Raw genomic sequence first — 7,999 nt, 5'->3', positions numbered from 1 at the left:
GGCCTAGAAATCACCACATGAGCTAGGTTGGCTGACCAGTGAGATACACGGATCATCTGGTCTCTAACCCCCTGGAAAGAAATGGAATTCAAGCATACTCCATCATGCTTGGTTTTAACTCAGGTTGATGCTCATGGCTGAGCACTTTGTTGATGGCGCTCTCTCCTCAATCTCATTCCCAGGATATATTTTCTTTTAACAGGGTTTCATATATTTTCCAGAGTTCCAACTCAAAGAGAAAAGGCATACCCATCTACTCCGATGAAGTTTTAGGATTTGACATTGAAAGAGTCACAAAGAACTCTGAGGTAAAAGTTAGTTGACTGAATTCGATAGCTTCAAGTTCACTGACAAAAGTGCTCTATCATTGCTGCTGCCAAAGTTTGGCCGCTGTGCTGATCCTTCTCTTCCTGCTTTTCCCAGACATTGCTAGTCATCTATACCCTTACAGAAATCTGTATCTGGTCCAGTGAGATAACTTAACAAGAAGAGACATTTCCTGCCAAGCCTGCTGACCTGTGCTCAATCCCAAGCTCCTAGCTCCCACACGATAGAAGAAACTCTGGAAAGTTGTCCTCTGACCTGTGTTCCTGTGCTCATGCACGTGTACACACATATACAAAATAAGTAAATACAATTTTAATTTAAAAAGTAACAAATCTTCAATACACCTTCACCTTCCTTACACCTTCAATAGTCACTGTGCTCCAGGAATCGGTCGACAATTAATTGGGATCAGTAGCACAGGTGAAATCCACGGAAACCTGATAACACTGGCCCTGCTGTGTGCCAGAAGAAACATAGGACAGTAAAGTCAGTCACAAGGTTACTTGTCCTTCCTGCCCAGGACAGTGACCAGGTCAGTTCAGTGGCAAGTTGACTGCCTTTGTCACAATTTTTTCTCACCACATTTTTTAATTCTTTCAAAGCCATATTCCTCTACAAACTAGGAATGAACTGAGTGTTTCTCTGGATTGACTGACTATATTTTACTAAGGGGATTTGAAAAGAATCAGCCGAGGCTACCCTTCCTCCCTCTCAGAAGTGCCTGCTTTCACCAGAGCTGAGACAACTGCCCTCCTTCAAACTCTCAGGAGAGATTAGGTCTGACTCAACCCAGGTAAATTTGCCCTCATAGTGAGACACGACATCGTGGTCCTTGGTTAATCACTGTCCCGATGAGGTACTTTTAGAGACCAACAACGGCAGGCTACGCCTGGGGTAAACTCCATGATGATTACTTAGCATTAGAATTTGACCTGAATTTCACCTGAGTTGCTTTCGCTCAGAACATTTAGTTGACAAGCAGCTTGACTTGCTGAGATTGTAAGTCGACCCATTTTCGGAAGCAAGGGTGGCACATTTGAAACTCTTCTCCAGGACAGGACCCTTGTAGCTTCCACATCTCATTAGAAACTAAAAAAACACATCTGCTCTAATTGCATCTGAAGAAAGCTGCTCTGCTTTTCAAAAATCATATGAGAATTTTAGTTTCTTAGTACTTAGAGTGCTAGTTAGAGAACCCTGAAAGCTAGAAAAAGCATGATTTTTGGGGGGGTTGTTTTGGTTTTTTTGTTTGGGATTGCTTTTGTTTTGCTTTGGCTTTTTGCTAAATGTGCAAGGGCTCTATGAGAAGAAATGTTGGACAAGAGCCCCAAAAACACTGTGCAATGTTCTGATTCACCACTTTAATGACATTACTACAGAAAACACAACTTTGACACAGGAGGCACTGTGTGACAAAGGCAGCTTGGAATCAATCAATGAAAGCAGGACATTTTAACATTGCCTTTTTCTTCCTAACAATAGGTAAAAACACACTCCAATGTGAAGGATGCCTTCCAAAGACCTCTTGCACAGAAACATTCTGCATGTGGGGGTTTCAGCATGGAAAGTTCTACACAGGCAAACCTGGCTAAAATATCCCCTCCTATTCTCCAGTCTTCCTCACACAATTTGCTTCTCCATGCTCCCTCTCTTGGTTGAATCTACCTCAAGCATATGGTTTTCCTTTCCTTATGGCAGGTCCCAGGTCATGGGAAATTTGTATTTTTTCCTCTCATTCATTTACCATTACCTGTGTCAACTCTTGCTCAGCTCAGACTTTAAGCAGATAGAGTACAGATAATGTTTTGCCTGCCCTACATTATAAAATCCCAACACAGAGAGACTCAAACAGAGGCAGAAAGGCAAAGAGACAGATACACACACACACACACACACACACGCACACACACACACACACACACACACACCTCTATCCTTGTTCTCTGCCAGCACAATCTTCCCATTCTCTCAGATTTCTAGTTCCCTTAGCCTCCAGAATGCCGTCTTCCACATCAAGGTGCTACATACAAATAATTGTAGCTCTAGGGAGGCCGGGACAGAAGGATTGTGAGTTCAAGGCTAGCTCGGGCTACAGTGCAAGTGCCAAAAATAAAAACCCAAAGAGAAACCAGAAGGAAATGTTCTCACTCAATCACACCTGCTGCTTAGTTCTCCAGTAAGAGTATATTCTGTCTTACAATGCTGTTTTTTTCTTTGAAACACACATGAATTGTGGGTCTCCTTAAGGATCCTGGTAATGTCCCCACTCTTGTAGCCTAAAGGCACTCCATTCCACTGAGAGTGAAGGGCAGGACCAATGGACTCCTGGGAGTGCCCTTGGGGCTATTCAGCCAACCACAAGCTACCAACATGCAGTCCTCACCTGATTCTAGAGGATGGATAAGTTTTACAAATTAAAGACCCCTTTTTTTATGTCTGTAGGTATCAAAACATATCTATGTTTGTGTGTGCACATTCATCTATGTACCTACACATGGAAGTTAGAGGTCAAGCTCAGATGTCTGAGGGCTTCCCTGAAATCTGTCCAACCTCCACTTCCCTGGTGCTAGGACTACAAGCTCAGAACCACCATACTTGGCCTTTTAAAAATAGGTTTTATGACCATCAGACTCAAGTCTTTCATGGCAAACACTTTACTAGTGGAACTATCTCCCCAGCCTGAGAGACCTTAAAGATATTGGCCGCTGTGGAGATTAAAACCCTCCCACTGAGTCTGCTGCAAAATTAAAACATCTTTATCAAAGGATCTCAACTTGTCTCCTATTGTGAAATTCATTTGTTCACTAGTGTTGAACACTAAAAATTTGGCATGCATTCTAAATGATGGTGAGGATGTGGCAATTAATGAAGTGAACAAGTCCTCTGGCCCCTGGGGACCATGTGATTTTCATTTCTGGACAGCACTTGCTGCGTGGATTTTTGTCTTTGAAAAAGCTGTCGCTCTTTGTCTTCTCCTGAAGCAGCACAGCGTGGAGAGGGTGCAGATGAAGTCTGCAGCGCACGGGATGGAGCGTGGTCGGATGGTGCCTAAGTCTCTGGGTTTTAAAAGTGAATTACATTGAATCAGTCTTAGCAATCACATTAGCTATGCACAATGCAAGGCGTGGGTTGGTTGTTGTGGGGTTGTTTATTAAGCTCCAGGGGTTTAGTAAAGCAGGACACTGGCAGTCTAATTATAAACTAAAAGGATGTACTCTGGTTTTGTACTGCTCGTATGGATTGCTGTCTGTATGCAGGTGAGGGCAGGCACAGGATAAGGAGAGAGCCCGGGATTGGGCAGCAGAAAAGGAAGGTGGGCTGAGAATTTTAAAGACCAACACAGAGAGTACAGAGAGAGAGAGGAAGGCAAGGAGAGAAGGAAACATGATGGAACTATAGTAGGAGAGGAAGAAGAGTCAGAACCACACAGTCCCGGACGCCATAAGTACTGGGGATTTTTTTTTTTTTTTTTGGTTCTTTTTTTCGGAGCTGGGGACCGAACCCAGGGCCTTGCGCTTCCTAGGTAAGCGCTCTACCACTGAGCTAAATCCCCAGCCCCTGGGGATTTCTTATATAGATAATTAAATAATAAGTCGGGTGTGTTTGCCCCATCTAGATGTATAGCTTCTGTTTATATCAATTGAGTTTTGAGTTCAGTGTGTGGGCATTTTGTGGGTGAGAATTTACTGATATAAATCTGACTGATAAATCACAAGCCTCTAGAGTTTTGATTTTACCGGTTACGGGGATTTGTGACAGCTAACCCCAGGGGCAGACAGCTGGGAATACGGCCAGAATCTGTAGCAGGAGAACTGCCAGTTGGGTGATCACAACACGGGGCTAGCCATGGAGGCAGCGAGACCGTCGGGGCAAGAGAGTAGCCGTCGATAGCGTTGGATGGTGCCTTTATTTTTTATTTCATGCAACAGGCTGATAGATAAGAGCACAGATAGACCACAGAGCTAAATGCCTGACCACAGGGTGTAATGAGTACCTACCGGAGACTGTGACAGGTAGGCAGTTGCCCCTTTGCCACCCATGCAAAGTGGTTCTCAACCCTTGAAAAGCCACAAAAATATGCAACACTCTAGGCAGAGTCAGGAAATAGAAAAACACTGTTTTCAAATCACCGCAAATGATGTGTGGTGTCTGTCACGTGATTGGGGACAATATCTGCTTCATATGTCAGCAATGGAAGATAGTTCTGAGACAAAAGAGCCTTGCAACTTTTATATAGAGTCCTCGAAGTGCCATATGAATATTTCAAGATTGAAGTCTTACCTTCTAGGTCTTGTGTTTGATTTCATTATGAATAGATGAACTAAAATCACCCTTATCTTTGGTGGCATGAACAGAAACTTCAGGTTCCCAAGTGATAACTTCTAACCCCAACAAAAGCATTACACAGACACTACCAAATCATAGGTTTACACTAGATACATAAACTATAAAAATGTAAAGTCTACTAGTAGACCATTAGAAGCCCATTTATGCAGTGACCTGATTGCTTAGATTTTGTTCTCTATTTCAACACTTTGCAGACTATTTCTGGAACAACTGTGATCAAATATTTGAAGGTTCTTTATTTTGTGTGTGGCCCTACACATAAATTAGATTCCAGTTAGTTAATCTCCGTGCATGTGTATCTTTCCAAGAGAAAACAAATTATTGAACCAATTAAAGCTTTACAAGTGTAGGGTTGAGGAACTGTCATCTCATTAGCAGACCCTTAGCTCCTTTTTTTTTTTTAATTCTTTTTTTTTTGGTTCTTTTTTTTTTTTTTTCCGGAGCTGGGGACCGAACCCAGGGCCTTGCGCTTCCTAGGCAAGCGCTCTACCACAGAGCTAAATCCCCAGCCCCTCCTTTTTTTTTCTTCAAAAATTGCATACTTGTTTTCTTGGTCAACTTAGACATTGTTTTATTGCTGTGAAGAGACACTATGACCTTGCAACTCTTAGAAAAGCATGGAGATGGCTTACAGTCTCACAAGTTTATTCCATTATCATCATGGCAGGGAACACAGCCCACATAGGCAGACTCTCATGCAGTGGTTGAGAATTGTATACCCTGATCCACAGGCAAAGAGGGAGACTCAGGGTCTGGCATGAGCTTTTTGAATCCTTAAATCCCACCTCCAATGACACACTTCCTCCAAGAAGGCCACACCTTTTCTAATCCCTCCAAACAATTTTACACCCTAGTGACTGAACATCCAAACATATGAGTCTATGGAGGCCTTTCTGTTTAAACTGCCACCCTTGTCTGCATTGTCTCTTGGTCATATCTACTCCTTTCTTGCCCTCAACTCCCCCTGGACCACTCGCTCCCCTAACCACATTCCCTTCCCAACACCATTCATCATTCTCTCTCTCTCTCTCTCTCTCTCTCTCTCTCTCTCTCTCTCTCTCTCTCTCACACACACACACACACACACACACACACACACACACACACAAACACACTAGCACACTGAGTTCAGTTAGTGGTGTCCATTTTTGCCTGGGTGTAGGATCATCCATGTTGCGTCATCAGAGCCCACCTCCCCAGAGAAAAACATCCTAAAGCATTCTCCCTAAGCATCCACTGTGACCTAGTCAGAAGTCCTAGGTCCTCAGCCGCAGGTTCTTCCCAAGTTCTCCTGGCTCCTGGCACTGACAGGGAAAACATCCCAGATCCTGAGCACTGAACACATTTTCACAGTCTATTTAAAAGCCTGGGGGGTTGACACAGATTTTTTTTATCATCATCATCACCACCACCATCATCATCACCACCACCACCACCATCATCATCATCACCATCATCATCACCATCATCAACATCATCATCACCATCATCATCTTCTTCTTCACCATCATCATCACCATCATCACCATCATCTTCACCACCACCACCACCATTGTCACCATCATCATCACCATCATCATCACCATCATCACCATCATCTTCACCACCATCATCATCTTCACCACCATCATCATCATCATCCTCACCATCACCACTACCAACACCATCATCACCACCACCACCATCATCGTCACCATCATTATCACCACCATCATCGTCACCATCATCACCATCACCACCACCATCATCATCACCATCATCATCACCATCATCATCACCACCACCATCATCATCACCATCATCATAACTATTTTGTTTTTTTTTAATTTAGAGAATACTTTATTAGTTTTTGTAATCAAACCCACGTAGATAAGACCTTACATATTTAATACAGTGCGTTACCCCTGTACAAATGGAAAAAACTTAAGTTCAACATTTCTAGACCAATATGGCTGTTAATTTCTGTACAGTGCCAACTCAACACAGTAAACGGGGATACTTTTTTCCAAAGTTGACAGCACAGCTAAAGTTTCCAAAAATTCAAATTATATATCTGTATATATATATTTATATTTATATAAAAAGACCAATAATAGCAGTGTGTTATGCATCAACAGCAGCAACAGCTTTTCCAGGTTCTGCAGTCATCTGAACAAAACTGTAGAGACATCCAGCACACTCCATTAAAAAAAAAAAAAAAGTAAAAAAACAAAACCCGAGAAAACAGCACAGTTCTGTTACTCTTGTGGTGCCTGGCACCATATCATAACTATTTTGAAACAAAAGTAACAGAAATCTTTTTTAGGAAAAGTGATGATGTAAAGACTTAGATTCCTACCCATTTCCAGAGAATTTTGATTTCCATGCAATTCTAAACAATTTTCTAAATTCTTCCCATTCAGGTAGCTATTCCGTAAACCTTAGCATGACATAAACAATTAAAAAATATTTACACCCTAAGCAGATGCTCAAGAGATAGTCGTAGGTCTACTGAAACATGACCCTAGTTTCACCCAGGATTTCCTCAAATCCTATTTTGAGTGAAGCTCATTGAAGCTGTTTAATCCCTGATCTTTGGGAAGAAGAGCTGAGACGATTATTTCTGGAATCCAACTGTCTTATTTTCCAGAGTCCAGTCAGCTTCATAGAATGAATTCCGTTGTGCTTTTTGAAAAACCTCTTGGAAATGAAAACAGAATTAATGTTCATTTTCTTTCCCTGGGAAGCTCTGAGATTCAGGGTCAGTGAACTGACCGCTCTGTCCACATTCACAGGTGAATGTAGTGATATTCACCCACAATTAACTAATGTAAAAACAATCCCCAGTACTCTAATCTTTTAGAATTTAGAATAAATATCTTTTTGATCTAGACATGCACAAAACAAATATTATTTAGGGAGGTTAATATTTGAGTCAAGTTCCATAAGAATGTATTTCTACAACTGAAATATTTGACTGACCTCACACATATTCACTTACTATCCATAAAAATACATGCAAATATTTTTGGGGAGAAAAAAAGAAACCTTCACAGAAGACAAGAAGAAAATATTGTGAAAGCAATCATCTCCAGAGTGGGTACAGGAGTTAGAAAGACAGCAAATCAAAGGTGTTAGCATCCTGCCATCCAGTGGTCATGACTGGTACTACAGTATCTTCACATTTATAATTTCCACCCAAGAGTTCCAAAGTGTGAGGTCCTCCAAAAGACAATGCTGTGGTTTACGATTGCGTGTGCATATGTATGTGTAAATTCTAAAACACTTCAAGTTATCCATAGACACTTTCACAGTCATTAAATTCCAGAAGAGACAGCTAAACTAA

This window comes from Rattus norvegicus, chromosome 5 (genome assembly GCF_021556685.1).
Source record: "Rattus norvegicus strain SHRSP/BbbUtx chromosome 5, alternate assembly SHRSP_T2T, whole genome shotgun sequence".
Taxonomy (NCBI): Eukaryota; Metazoa; Chordata; class Mammalia; order Rodentia; family Muridae; genus Rattus; species Rattus norvegicus.
This window is presented reverse-complemented; position numbering follows the sequence as displayed.